The 14,591-nt window shown below is 33.7% G+C and overlaps 1 long non-coding RNA gene across 2 annotated transcripts in view; it reads left to right on the top strand.

Moving 5' to 3' along the window:
* Nucleotides 1-7,740: 7,740 nt before the first annotated feature.
* The window catches only part of LOC106869049 (uncharacterized), a 206,741-nt gene continuing 199,890 nt past the window's right edge, over nt 7,741-14,591 (top strand). Inside the window, exon 1 of one of the 2 annotated variants that reach the window (XR_001409365.2) lies at nt 7,741-7,926. This is a non-coding gene — a long non-coding RNA (uncharacterized LOC106869049). Of the gene's footprint in view, nt 7,927-7,990; nt 8,424-14,591 lie in introns of those variants that run through there. The other variant, XR_001409366.2, reaches the window with a different exon arrangement.

Raw genomic sequence — 14,591 nt, 5'->3', positions numbered from 1 at the left:
AATATATGGTAACGTATTTCGTTTACATGTAAAGTGAATTTTGGATGCATAAATATGAGAAATGAGATCATCAATTAGATTACTGCAATTTTTATTCTTAGAATCTCGTCACTTTTTGATAAGAGAGGATAATGTAGTTGGTTACAAACTGTGTAGTATTTCTGTGTTCAATGGATTTAGTGACATTTTATAGAATTATACACCTTATCTGTTAGGAAAAAAGGCTTTGATAATGTGTTTTATAGTACAATGCATTGTGTGACATAATAGGTTATACTTAGAGACAAAATCTTTGTATATTATACAGGGTGTATGTTGCTGGATAGCTTCTTGTATCTGAAACATCATTTATATATTTAAAGGAAACTTGTGGACTTTCAGAGTCAGATATTAGAATTTCATTTCTCTTACTAACATAAAATGAGTCAATGATCACAAGATTCAATCTCAGAAATGTAGGTCACCAAATTACTTGTCAATAGTCTTGTATAACCTATTATCTGGTGTTTTGTGTCATAATGTTATAAAATACATTTCATACAATAATGCAATGCAATATACTGATTTTGTTGTTGAATGACAGCCTTTGTCTGCATCATTCAACTAGATATATGAAATGTAAGTTGAATAGCTATAGCATTAAAATAGCCACTATATAAGAATAGTGTTGCCTTTTAATACTTATTCTAGCATTTTATCGGAACTATTTCATTCAAAGAGATTTAAAGCCATAATATTTATACTATTTAGATTTAGTACTGTCGTAATATACATTTTTATTTTGCTTCCTACAACTTAGTTAATTCTCTACCTTTTAATTCTAATATATTTTGGCTGTGATTACCATTCTGTATATATAAGAATTTATCTATATTTCTAAGGATTAATATGTAATATTTTTAATGGAGGTAAATGAAAGACTGATTTTTCAGGTTACCTGAGACAGATAAAGTCACTTGTTGTTGATATACTGTTAGAAATTGATGCCTGAAGTTAGAAGTTGATGCCTGAAGTTAGACGTTGATGCCTGAAGTTAGAAGTTGATGCCTGAGCCAGTGGGAATGTCACTTGACCTGTAAGAAACTGTGGCTAAATCTCCATCAAATCATACTTTATTGCTTAAAAAAATGATGGTACATTTGATAGTGTAATCCAAGAGACTCTGTCTGAGAAAGGAAAGACAGGGTAGTCAACGCTGGAATGCCTGTGTTCTTAGATCTATTTGATCAAAGCTGATGTAGAGCTAATCAATAACATGAGCAGAGAAAGAGTTCCAGAAGACAGCAGCTATGGAGTAAAGAGGTTGATCAAATGTCTAATGCAGTGTTTTCGCAGGATAAATTAAATGGGGTGATAAAAGAACATACATGTGCATCAGAGATGGGCTTCGGTTGAGGTGAGAAGCACCTTCCTAGCTCAAAACATAGAAGCCAGTAGTAGTAGTAGTAGTAGTAGTAGTAGTAGCAGTAGTAGTAGAAAAAGAATTAGAGGAGACTACAGCTCAGTATATTATGCTAGTGAGTGAGTCTTTGCCTGTTCACTGCATGGTCTTTTTACTGCTGCACTCTAAGATGTTTGTATGTCTAGCAGCCATGCCATTCTACTCTTGTAAGCAGTTGTTTAATGTAGGTTATACTTGATTTCTGTCATCTGCTGATCTGAGCAGAAAGAGAAAACTAGTGCGTTTTTAATAACGTTGTATATATTAGTTTGCCATGGGAAATCACCAGAAATTGTTGAGCCAATGAAAATACAGCCAAATTTCATCCCAAATAATAGTCTACTTTCTTTAAAAAAATGTGGAGAAGTATATTGGATAAAGTAATCCTGAATATAATACACCAGCAAAGCAAACAGGATGGTTACATCATGAATAAATATTTATAATGATAAATGTTTATCAAAGAAAAGTACTTTTTTCACTATGTGGACATCATCAAAACATAACTGATGTGGTTTTTGCACAAAGCAACGTCTAAAAGTCTTTAGCAAGTACTTACCAATAACCAGAGAAATGCAATTGAACAATGCATTTGCAAAACTTCCACAAAATACATGGTACCCACACTCTCCCAAGTATTGTGCAGCTACAGCTTCATGGTTACTCCAACTTCATGTTAATCACTCAGAAACTTGGCTCCAAAACAACAAATTAAAAGTGGCACAACCAAACCTAATGTCCCCCTTACTTGCAACAGAAGGCTTCTAGTCCCAATTGAAAGTAATGTTTCCAATAGATATCTTGTGTACAAAGTGGTTGAGAGGATAGAAATGCAGTATATAGTTTATCAACTTTTCTGAGTTCAAACCTCTTTAGAGTCATCTCTTCTTCCATAGATGTAAGGTTAACAAGTATCAAGCAAGTTTCGTAACTGATTCTATTGATTATAGTAAAAAAAAAAAAAATCTTTTGAAAATATAAGAAACCAATATTGCTTTGATGATATTTTTAATCATTGCTAACATTTGATTGATCAGATTTTGACTGATGCCAAGAAAGAAAAGGAAATAAGAACTCGGTTGTATGCAGGTCACTGTGTAGCAGTGCATTCAGATGCATCTTTTGTAACTTTATACTCTCTGGGGAGACGTCTTCACAAGATAGAAGGAAAAAAATCATAGAGTTTGTTCTATACGTTTTTTTTTTGTCTTTTTTAGAGTACAGACAGGTATCTAAATATCAATCTTTTTCATATATATATAACAGAATATGCTTTTAAACTCTGTATGCTTGCTATTGTGTGAAACTATATTCTTCATTACACACACTAATTAAAACTCATTAAAACTTAACTATGACCTATTTAACATTTAATTTCTTATATTTAGGGTATTGGATTCGTGGAACTGTTGGAGAGTAGGACAGGTATTTAAGAAATCTATTCTGGTTCTTTGCATTTGGACAGTAACACCTGCAATGATACTTTTGCCAAGTTTCATTGTCCTAAATAAGCAAACTTTCCTCTGGATAAAACTTGGTGGGTTAGAGAGGAGCATGTATGGGCAACTAATAGTCTTCCTCAAAAGTAAAATCTTGCTCAGGTCCATACATATCCAGATGCATGGTCAACCTCAAGCAACAGAGGCCATCTGGATTTTTGCTTCTACTTAGCAATGGAGATATATTCTGGGGGGAGAGAGAAAGAGAGACAGACAGACAGTCAGAGGCCTAAAATTGGCTAATTTTGAAAGTGATATATAAATATGGATGTTATATTGTGATATAATTAACTTTTAAAAATTCTCTTCTATGAACAAATTCCTCTATTCTACATTTGTTGATACAGAAAAGGTTTTTGACAGAGTTTGACACTCTTTAGTTTGAGAGCTAAAGGAATTATGGTTTAAAGAAATGTTTGTGTGAGCCATGCAAGCTATGTATAGTGCTGTAAGCAATTTTAGAATTAGTAGCAAGTTCAATGATGAATTTATTTCATGTAAAATTAAGTATTCAATAGGGATCTGTGCTAACCCTATCTTTTTATTATTGTTCTTGATGCTATAAGAGAATGAGCCATCACCATATAAAGTTCCCAAGCCTTGTTTTCTTAACTGAGTGTGATGAAGAATTGCCTAAAAGGTTCCACACTCAAAAGAATGGTTTAGTGTTCAAAGGCCAAAAGTAACATGGCAACAATGAAAATGTGAATTACAGAGAGTTCAAAATCTCTATGCTGTCTGGGACATGGCTGTACTTGATATGTAAGAAGTGTTCTTGGAAATTTATTGGGTGTACAGTACTAGAATTGGAATGCTTGTGTTCTAGGACAAACATGAAATGAAGTTTTTGAACTATTCAGAAAGCTCATTAGCCATAGTTGATAGTTTATATTTACTAAAGAAATTAGAGGGAAACAACTTTCAAGGAGCTATTGACTATACTGGCAACAAACTGTTTCTCTTCGGAAAAAAAAAAGCAGACTGTATTAGAAGTGTTACTAGTGATACAGGGACATTGAATTAGGCTGAAGTACAGATATCAAAACAAAAGGAAGTGAGCATGACTCATTTGATCTGTAATGTTAACTTGCATGAAAAACAGTTAAGCAAAATGTGAGAACTGAACATTAAAAACTGATGATGATGATGATGTTTTGAATCACAGAGAACCATGCAATTATCATTTCCCCCAATTCTGTAAAAGTAGCTTAGCCATAGGTTAGCCCTAATCAAGTAGACCTTTGACAATAGACAATCGAGTCATGGCCATATTGTCTTTCATTCAGATTTAGCTTATCTAGGATTACATTATCCACTAGCTCTTTCCTTTTATAAGAAATACTGTGGGATTTGAAAGCAGCTTAGTTGCTATTTTCAGCAGATTCAGTAATTGTGTAGAAGCATTTTTAATGCCTTAAAAGTGTTAACTGGGTTAGACTGATATGACATCTCCTCCTCTCTGAGAAAAGATGTTATTCTGTAGTCTATTATCAGTGCAGTTGTTTCACTCATGCAATCAATTCTCAATTCACAGTAACTCCCTTAGCACTCCTATGCACTGCTTTTTCAAGTTCCATATCGTTTCAAGCTATACATATAATCTTAATTCAATGCTTATATCTTATTAGTAAACTGCAGCACACTTCTTGCACCTACATCATAGAATTTACTTTTCCAAAGGCAACATTTTCCATAAAAGTAGTTTAATTCAATACCAAGAAATATGAATCTTTCCTTAATTTTAAGGTACTGTCACTGTTGATATTAACATGTTATAGTAGCCACAGTACTTATAATTATGGGTTCATCACATACTGGTTGTTAATCTGCACTAACAAAGTTTTTTCTTCATGCAGATTGCACTTTTATTTCGAACAGTATATGCACAGCTAAGCAAACCTGGACATTAAAAGTGAAGTGTTTGACTGGAGATACACACAGCAACTGTCAAAGATAAAAGGATATTAATTAGTGATTGTGCTGTTGATTATCAGCTATTCTGCTGACTCTCATCTGCATGTTCAGTTCCAATTGTAAATTTGGTTGACTTTGATTGTTTGTTTTCCTTTGTAATGAATAGCAGTAGAAAGATGTTTATGATGAGTGAATATCATTTTATTAGTCTAATTGTTTTGTATATATGTTTGCCATCAAAATTATAGATTCTGAAGCATGGTTTTTATTGACTCTTTCTCTATATATGCATATTCATTTATTCTGCCCAGTTTACAACATATTGTACTTGGGATAAAATAAAACAAGACTGAGAATGTTAAATAAAAATGTAACTCTCTGAATAAATTATTTACATTTTTAGGATACGAATTCAAGTGAATATTTAAAATGATGCATTGTAATTAAATTTCAGAAAGTATTGGATGGCAGTATAGACATTATCTTATCATGAAATACTTCTTACATTCATGGTAGTGACACACATACCTTGAATGCAAAGAACTAGAGAAGACTGGAAATAAATGAAGTATACTCTGTTCAATGTGCATTGTAAGTGTGCATGAATGACATAGTTTAATGGTGCCGAGAGAGAAACTGGTGATAAGAGGAGTCAGGTATACAATTGTATAAAGGAGTGCCAATCACATAATGTGAATGGAGCTTGTGGATTCAAGTGATTCAGGAAGTAAGTGGTGAAGGCTGAGCTCAGAGCACTGGACCTTACAGAGGAGATGACAAGGGACTGAGATGATTGGTAAAATGCACTTATTAAGAAGACTCACCAAACTCATTAATACTAAGTTTGGGAAATGGGGTGTGTGTATATGCACAATAGGGCCCTTTGCTCAATTTCCACTCCAGCACAACTCCACCCACCTTTATTTTTTTCCTTAAAACCAATAATCTTTCTCACTGCCTGGAACCATTTCACTTGATATCCATCCTTCATACTCAATAGTATCCTCTCCACTGACCTTCCCCTCCTGAACCACTACCATACATTTCTCACTCTCCTCATGCACTACACCAGTCTCTCTGTGCCCACAATCATGCAAACTACTCAATCACTCACCATCTCTCCTTCTTATCATCCTTCCTTTGTTTCAACATTTGTTCTCCATTCATTATATTCACTCCTCACACATTCACTGTCGTTCACTCCTGCAGCTCCTACCCACTCACACTTTTGTTTTGTGTCCTTTTTACCCCTATTTCTAATCACCTCATATCTCAAAGGTTCACACAGACATCTTATCATCACATTTCTCATCTCTTCCCAGCTCCACTGTGATCTCCACTTGACCTCTCCTTATGCTTTCTTCTGCAATGCGAGTAGGGCCTCTACAGCAAGAATCTAGTTCTGCTTTATCCCCCGCTTTCATACTTAAGCCCTTACCTCAAAGTATAAATCTAGTTCTCTCAGAGTTTGTAGTATTGCAAGCTGCATGGTGACCTTGCTAGGGCTGGTGGCATGATAATAGGCATCTATCTAGTGCACTCTATAAAGTGGTCGGTATTATGAAGGGCATCCAGCTGAAGACGGCAATTCTTGTTCCCAGAAGATCCTGTCAAACTATCCAACCTATGCTGGCATAATACTCAAACATTAAGTGATGATAATGAGAACAAAGTTAGCCCCACACTTACTGCAGTTTGATCTTAACTTTCATAGTTTTTTTCTCTCATTCACTTACTCTGTAGTCCTCGGTTACCTAGGTACATAAAATACATTGGTTTTTGTAGTGTTTTATATAACTTATATAGCCCTAGCTGAGAAAGTATTGCATTGTGCTAAATTCTTTATGGTGTATTTCTGATCCATCTTTTAGATGACAGACGTCCCCTCTAAAGAATTAATATTTTAAATACTATGTTATGGAGTTTATTCATACTTGTGTGTGTGTGTATGAGTGTGTGTATGTGTGTATGAGTGTGTGTATGTGTGTGTGTGTGTTGTGTGTATGTTTGTGCATGTTGTGTGTGTGTTGTGTATGTGCGTGTTGTGCGTGTGTTTTGTGTGTGTTGTGTGCAAGAGAGAGAGAGAGAGAGGGGGAGAGAGAGATAAAGAGAGAGAGAGGAAACAGTCATAGTATTAAATGCAAAGAAAATATATTTAAAAAGACATTTTTGAAATATTTGATTTTAATGTAAAAAATATTTTTTACATCGTTTAATGAAGAGAGAAATTGTTCTCATGTCCTATGAAAGAAGTCCGAGAGTGGAATACAATTGATACAAGAGAATATACAGCTTAAATTTGGTTGGATAAAACTGCATTTTGCAGCAATGTACAAGTTTGGAACTGTTCCATCATCAAAGGGAAACAACTAGAAGTGTTGGAAAATGTTTGTAATCGCACTACTATGGTTAAATGAAAGAGAAAGAAAGAAAAAAGAATAGAAAGAACCAGTCAATTGAAAAGAGCAAAAGAGAGAAGAAATATGAATGAATGATGGACGAGAAGAAGATGACAGTGCTAATTAGAAAAAGGTGTAGAATAATTAATGGGTATAAGGGTTCGGTTGGAAGCTGAAGAATTGTATTGATATCAATAGTATAGCAAAGAAAATACAGATCATTACCACAGCCTTCTAACTGATATTATAAATTCTCATTATTTTCAGCTGCAATTCTGATGGTTTTGTTGTTTTATTATTATTGTTATTGTTATTGTTATTATTATTATTATTATTATTATTATTTTGTATTTTGACAAGTTGCTTTGCTTTTACTTCAATGCTTTTGTTGCAGTAACTGCTGCTAGAACTGCTGTTATCATGCTCAGTATTGCTTCTGCTGCTGTTGCTCTTCTTATGACTGCTACTGTTGCTGCTACCACTATTGCAACTGCTACTGCTGCTGCTGCTCCAAGAGCCGGTAGGCTAAAAAAGATAGAACCTCATCAGCAGTGTAGAAGCTGTGGAATGATCATGGTGAGAAGTAGATCAATAGAAACAGCATTGCAACAGTCTATGATCGCAGCAGCAGCAGCCACAGCAGTAGTGTCTGCAAGAATGGAATAATGTTATGGTGAGTTTCAGTTCCATGCTTTGTGTGATTAACCACTTGTTTTTAAAATTTTCTATCCTACCGCTTTTGCCGTAATCACTTTGTTTTGTTTTACAATTTGTTTTTCATTTTCTATATTTCTATGAAAATTTACAATTCCATTACTTCTAAATTAAGACTGAAATCTGTTTGACATCTACCGTCATGCGGGCAGTGATTTCTAATTATTTAGTTACTACTCCCAAGAAGAAATGGTAAATGCATAATCTCTACTACTTATAGTTGAAGCTCCTACATTCAACTTCACTATGTTGCCTAACCTCCCCTTTATTTCATCTCATAATGGTATATTCCTCTCATTCATTTGTTCATGGTATGTTATAGCTAACTCTCTTTTAAGTTGACAATTCTAACTGGAGCTATGATATGACATAGGCTCTACCAAATACATTCTTTTTGATTTGGATCTGGGCTCTTACATATACATTCAAATCTGGTTAGAGTCTCTAAAAATTATAGTAAGTGTCATTTGTTTTACCATTTTTTAAAATATGATTTATGTTGTTATTTTCTTAGCATTTCCTTTCCTTGACTGCTCTCCTTACATACTCCCTTTCTCTCCTTGGATATTTACCATAAATCTTTATAGCTGTCTGCATTTTCTTTTCTTACTGTCTTCAAATATCTCCAGTGACTTACATCTGAAATAATATTAGGTGCGTTTTCTATAATTTCTATCTATCCCATCAGACTGTACTCTTAATTAAGTTCCTGCAATGCCATAAATGAGAACTACCAATATTTTTATTCAACATTCATCAGCAGAAAAGTAATCTTTGCTGCATTTCATAATTTTAACGTTAGCAAAGATTTTATTTTATATAATCTAAGAAAAGATTTAGTAGGGATTCCAGTATTATGTGTATGATAGCTTACTTCTATTCAATGAGCCCAGATGCAATGTTTATTAATTATCTATGTGTCAAAACATGTGTTTCACTTCTTTTGATAAGGGGATACAATTAATAAAATATCTAAATAAAATGAAATGTAAGATTATTTCTTCTGTAGCAGAATAAGAGATTTTCATTTATGGTATTTTAAATGTTATTTTTATTCTGCTTACTCATATTCATTATATCAAAAAAAAAAAATTCTTTGTGCTTTTAAATTATTCAATTAATTTCATTATAATTGATTCATTTAATAATTTCTCAAATATTATGTAACTTATCTGAACTAAATGTTATATTCAACATTTATTAAAACATATAGAAAATAGATATAAATATTCTTAAAATGTCCTGAGGAAAGATTTTCTTTTAATAGTTTTCTGTTACATGTTACAATCCAGAGTATAGAAACTGAATCAAGAAATAACTCATAGCGTTTTTGTAAATCAGAGCATGGATGGCTGAGTTAAAGTAGTGGTCAACCAGCTGGGAGGTTGACAGTTCATATTATGTGACTGGCATCTCATTGTACACATGATCGAAATACTTAGCTCTCCAAGTCTGAGTCCACCGTCTAAAGTAGGTACATCATGTGGTTCGATTCACTGTAGTAGGCAGTGGCTGCACTATACAATTTTATAGTAATTCATTCAGTTGTAGTGTTCTATTCCTTCAATGGAAAAGCAACCTGCAATAGACTGGTATCCTATGTAGGAGAATCTTTATTTCTCATTTGCTTAATGCTACAGAGGACCGGAGGTGATCTCCAACCTTATGGATACTCATGATTCAGAAAGGACTTCCTTCTGAAAAGTACATGCTGCCTCAGTTTTGCTTTCTGTACACAAGTTATTGCCTCTTGTTACATGCATCAATGAAAGTCTTCCTTTTTGATAGGTAAATACTAGTAGCGCACATGCTTTTCTATCATTCATGTAGATGCTTGTAAAAGACGTTGTAACTAGAGTACAGAAACAACCTAATCAATATATACAAAACATATATATATTTACACAAAGATGCACATATACACATACATGAGAGAGGCGTATGGTGAATGAGTACAAGAGGAGCAGCTGCAGTGGGGATAAAAATTTGGTGCACGTTCTGTCAGCACTTTAAACATCTTACCGTCGAGTATATATATGAATCTGTGTGCTGTGTGTTTATATTTATGATAGGTAGAGAGCTGATAGCTGGAGACTTGTGGCTGACAATTATGTAAGCCGGTACAACTTGTGCATGGTCAAGCTGTTGGCGATTAAACCGACAACTTTACCACGACTGCTTGATAAGGAAGGTGACTTTTGGGACATCCTACGAAATGGGAAACAAAACTGTCAAACAGCTGAAGTCAAGGATCAATTACCAACTAAATACTTCTTCCATGCATTTATATACACATGTAAATACAAATATATGTGCACGTGCATCTATATTTGTATTTACATGTACATATCAATGCACAGAGAAGAAGAATACTAAAAATTTGTACTTTTGTAGTTGCTAGTCATCTTGCTATTTATCTTATTTCTATTTTGTTGTTGTTGTTGTTGCTAGTCTAACTGTTCCAACAGTTAGAGAGTGTCACACAGGTCACTTAAGTGACTCATTATGAAATTTGATTTGTTGGTACTTTTTGCCCCATTTTTTTTTCCTTTCTCTTAAGATATGATATTCTTGGAGACACAAAGTGATGGCAGATTTTTGGTTGTGGTGGTCACAGCTCATAAATATCTGCAAGAATCCCTTGTTCATGAATGCCTTAAAAGTGTAGTACAGAGTTGTGAGCAGTCATGCTTATCCAGTTACCCATGTGGTTGTATCTTCCATTGAAATACCATTAGTGTCTATGAGATGGAATCTAGTTTTTGTCATATTGATGCGTATCAACATCAACAAGGAAGCATTCATCATCGTTTAACATCCATTTTCCTAGGTAGCAAGGGTTAGGAAAGAAGAAAGGACACTAAATTTAACCCCTAATGAGTTCACAACTACCATATACCTGTGCATGTATGAGTGACTGAAGGATTGAATGAATGACATCAATGAATGAACAGACGAATGAATGAAGCCAAGCAGAGACAAGGCCACAATTCAGGAAGTTACCCCAGATGTTTAAATGCTATAGTTTAGTATTTGAGTAAGTACTCTTATACAAGATTTCATACACATTATGTCCCTCTCACGCTCTCTCTCTCTCCCTCTCACCATCTCTGTGTCTGTCTCTCTCTCTCTCTCTCTCTTTCCCTTTCTCTTTCTCACTCTGCTTCTTTCTTTTTCATAAATACTTATGCCACTGTATGAAGATTGAGGAGAATCTTTGCGCTGTTTAATGTTGCCAGTTTTGGACCTCTTTTTACTAAGCACCATGACATTCATTATAGCCATTTTATATAGGAAAATACTTAATGAATGCTGATAATGTAATTACAGATGCTAATGTTTATACTGTGACATGGGTATAAACATTGCAGGTGCCTTTTTGGTTGTGTTGTGTTTAGCTCTACAATTCCACGATCCTATAATTTCTACAGTTACCGTTGTCATTGTCCTTTACATTTACAGCATTTACATTTACGTTGTCAGCCACATTTACAGCAATTCCAGTAGAAATTCATTTTGGTCTTTTGTGAGTAAATAATTCATACAATGGCAGTCCTTAATCATTACATTTCCTACATTTCAATATTTGTACAACACAACATGTGTATATATATATATATATATATATATATATATTGTAGCAAAAGTCAACTACTAGCATTAAATATAGTGCATTCTATTATTGATATGGACCATTTACTGTTTCAATACATTCAAATATCTAGTATTTACTTATACAAGCATGCATGCATGCACATATACATAAACTTTACTGCGTACTTTGAACACATTATTTTCTACCTCTTATTCAGTTCTCTCCATCTTGAGCCCAAACTGGCCGTATAATCACATACTTCTTTTACGTTTGATATCCGGTCATTAATTTGTCTTTATAAATATCCAGCACATTATTTGATTATGAAGTTTCGAGTTGCATGAATTCTACAGTTAATTTTTCTTATTTACCTATTTCCAAAACAAACTGAAGAAATCTTATAATACTAATTCTTAATTTTTTTTTAAAGAAACAGTAACTCTGAATTATAAAAGATGCTAGATTTCAAAATGAATGCACCTTTTTCCAATGATTTTTAAGTACTTTGTATAATTGTAGTATAAAAATTTGATACTGGTTTAATACATACACACACGCACACACAGGTTCATACATAGCTAAAAGGACAATAACAAATTGCACCAAATACAGTAGAACTCAAATACAGTAGAAAAATTTCACGAACTTTTAATATATGTAGTTCGTTTTTTCTCTTTTGACACTATTCATTGAAATATTATTTATAATATGTCAGAGAGAAGACTTTTGTGTATGCATGTGTTCAGCTATATTCTCAGTAAGACATTTTGTGTACCAACGATAAAGTGGTTGGGTTGTTGTTGTTGTTATACATGCGTCCAGCATGTGCTAATGAGGTATATATTAGAATGGACTAAGTGAAGCAGAAGGATACACGGGAACAGAAAGTGTCACCAAAGAGGTCACAGATGTATGACAAAAGATTTCCAGTCAATCGACATAAGATAAAATAAGAACATTAATAAATGAATGAAGAATGAATATATAGTGCATGTGTTTATTTGGCAAACAAAAAAATGACCATCCCAAAATATAACAGTATGTATGTATGTATGTATGTATGTATGTATGTATGTATGTGTGTATATATGTGATGATATATATATATATATATATATATATATATATATCAACCCATGCTAGCATGGAAAGCGGACGTTAAATGATAATGATGATGATGATGATGATGATGAAGAACAAACATAACCTAACTTCTCCAAACATAAACTGTTCACTTTAAGTATTATGTATTCCACAATTGTGCAGCATGTGCTGACATGTGGATAGACTTGCAAACAGAAGCACGTGTTAGGCAAATGTCATTACATTAATGACTAATATTTAAGATGAAGACGGTCATTGTATGCTTGGAGAAATTACTTCACCATATTTCAAATTACTTCACTGAATGATGTTTACAATGTAGCATGTTTTATTCATTGTTGCTCTATGTAGAAAGAAAAATGCTAAGATCTCATAAAACTCACTAGTAGTAATTTGCATAATGTACCTTAGTTGAAAGTAAAAGGACATTGAATTTTTCAAGATATATAGTGAGGTAGACTAAGGAAAACGTGGAGGAGGAGATTGAGAGGGTTGGCTTGAGAAGGGAGGATGCCCAAAACTGGGCAAGGTGGCGAGATGATGTGAGGGTGGTTGTTATGGCATTGAGGTAGATCCAGCCACCCCCATTAACAGGGACAAAACCCGGATTTAAACACTGGATGATGATGATGATATAAGAATTTACCCCCAAGAAGTTCCTATATATTTTCATTCATATGGAGACTGTTGTTGTTTGTAGATTAGATATCTCAACATGTATACTGTGTTTCTAAAAGAATAAATGCATGCATTGCTTAATGTATAAAAAACATTTCCTTCCTTATATAAAAGTGTTCTACATTTTTATCACCCAGAGTGGATTTAAATTATCTTTAATGAGTGTTCATACTTTTGAAACATCCAAGATAGGAATGTTAGCAAGTACTTCTTCAAAAAATAACTAATTGACTCATATTTATGGAAAATATAACATAAGCGTTTTAGGCTATTTGCTATTTTGTATGAGTCCCAGTTCCTAGCAGTGGGAAGGAATTTCAGTACATTACATTATCTGTAATAACATTATATATTGAAGCAGATACTTTTTAGGACAATGAAGATTAGTGGTAATGTATCTAAACACCTTTACCAGTAAAATGGGGAATTACTTTCTCATTGCACTTCATTAATAAATACAAAAATTGAGGGGTTTCTTTTTGGAACACTCATCAACTAACGATTCTACAAAGAAAAGTTGATGAATCAAATTAAACCTAACCTGCTACCTATGACAGTTTCAATGAAATTAACAATCATAAACTAATTATTATACTGTCATTATTTTTGTGTTTACAAGTAAAGTTTTTACATTGTATATGCAAAGATGTTTCATTGTTTTCAGTATAAAGTGTTCAGATTCATACACATGTGCACATTGCATATCTAATAAAATGTGGGTGCTTTGATATTCTTGAATGAGTGTGTTTTGACATATGTATCAACATGCACTTTAGCTCAAATGTAAAATTAAATCTTCACTTGTTATAAGGCATGCACATATTTATACTGACACTCGTATGTATATTTCTGTTAATGTGCATTTAACATTATGTATGTATCTTTTAAAAGTTGAAAAAGCAATGAACAGCTAGCCAAGAATCTATCAGTTCATGTGCTATCACCCTTACTGGGCTACACCCATTGCTAAAACAGCTCTGGCTGGATTCAGTTGTTTCACTGGTTCGCTGTGCAAACTTTAACTGCATCTTGAGATACAGTTACTCTTTTACTCTTTTACTTGTTTCAGTCATTTGACTGCAGCCATGCTGGAGCACCGCCTTTAATTGAGCAAATTGACCCCAGGACTTATTCTTTGTAAGCCTCGTACTTATTCTATCGGTCTCTTTTGCTAAACTGCTAAGTTATGGGGACGTAAACACACCAGCATCGGTTATCAAGCGATGTTGGGGGGGACAAACACAGAC

This window comes from Octopus bimaculoides, chromosome 10 (assembly GCF_001194135.2).
Source record: "Octopus bimaculoides isolate UCB-OBI-ISO-001 chromosome 10, ASM119413v2, whole genome shotgun sequence".
NCBI classification, from domain to species: domain Eukaryota; kingdom Metazoa; phylum Mollusca; class Cephalopoda; order Octopoda; family Octopodidae; genus Octopus; species Octopus bimaculoides.
The sequence above is the reverse complement of the archived record's forward strand: the minus strand, read 5'-3'. Positions and strand labels throughout refer to the sequence as shown.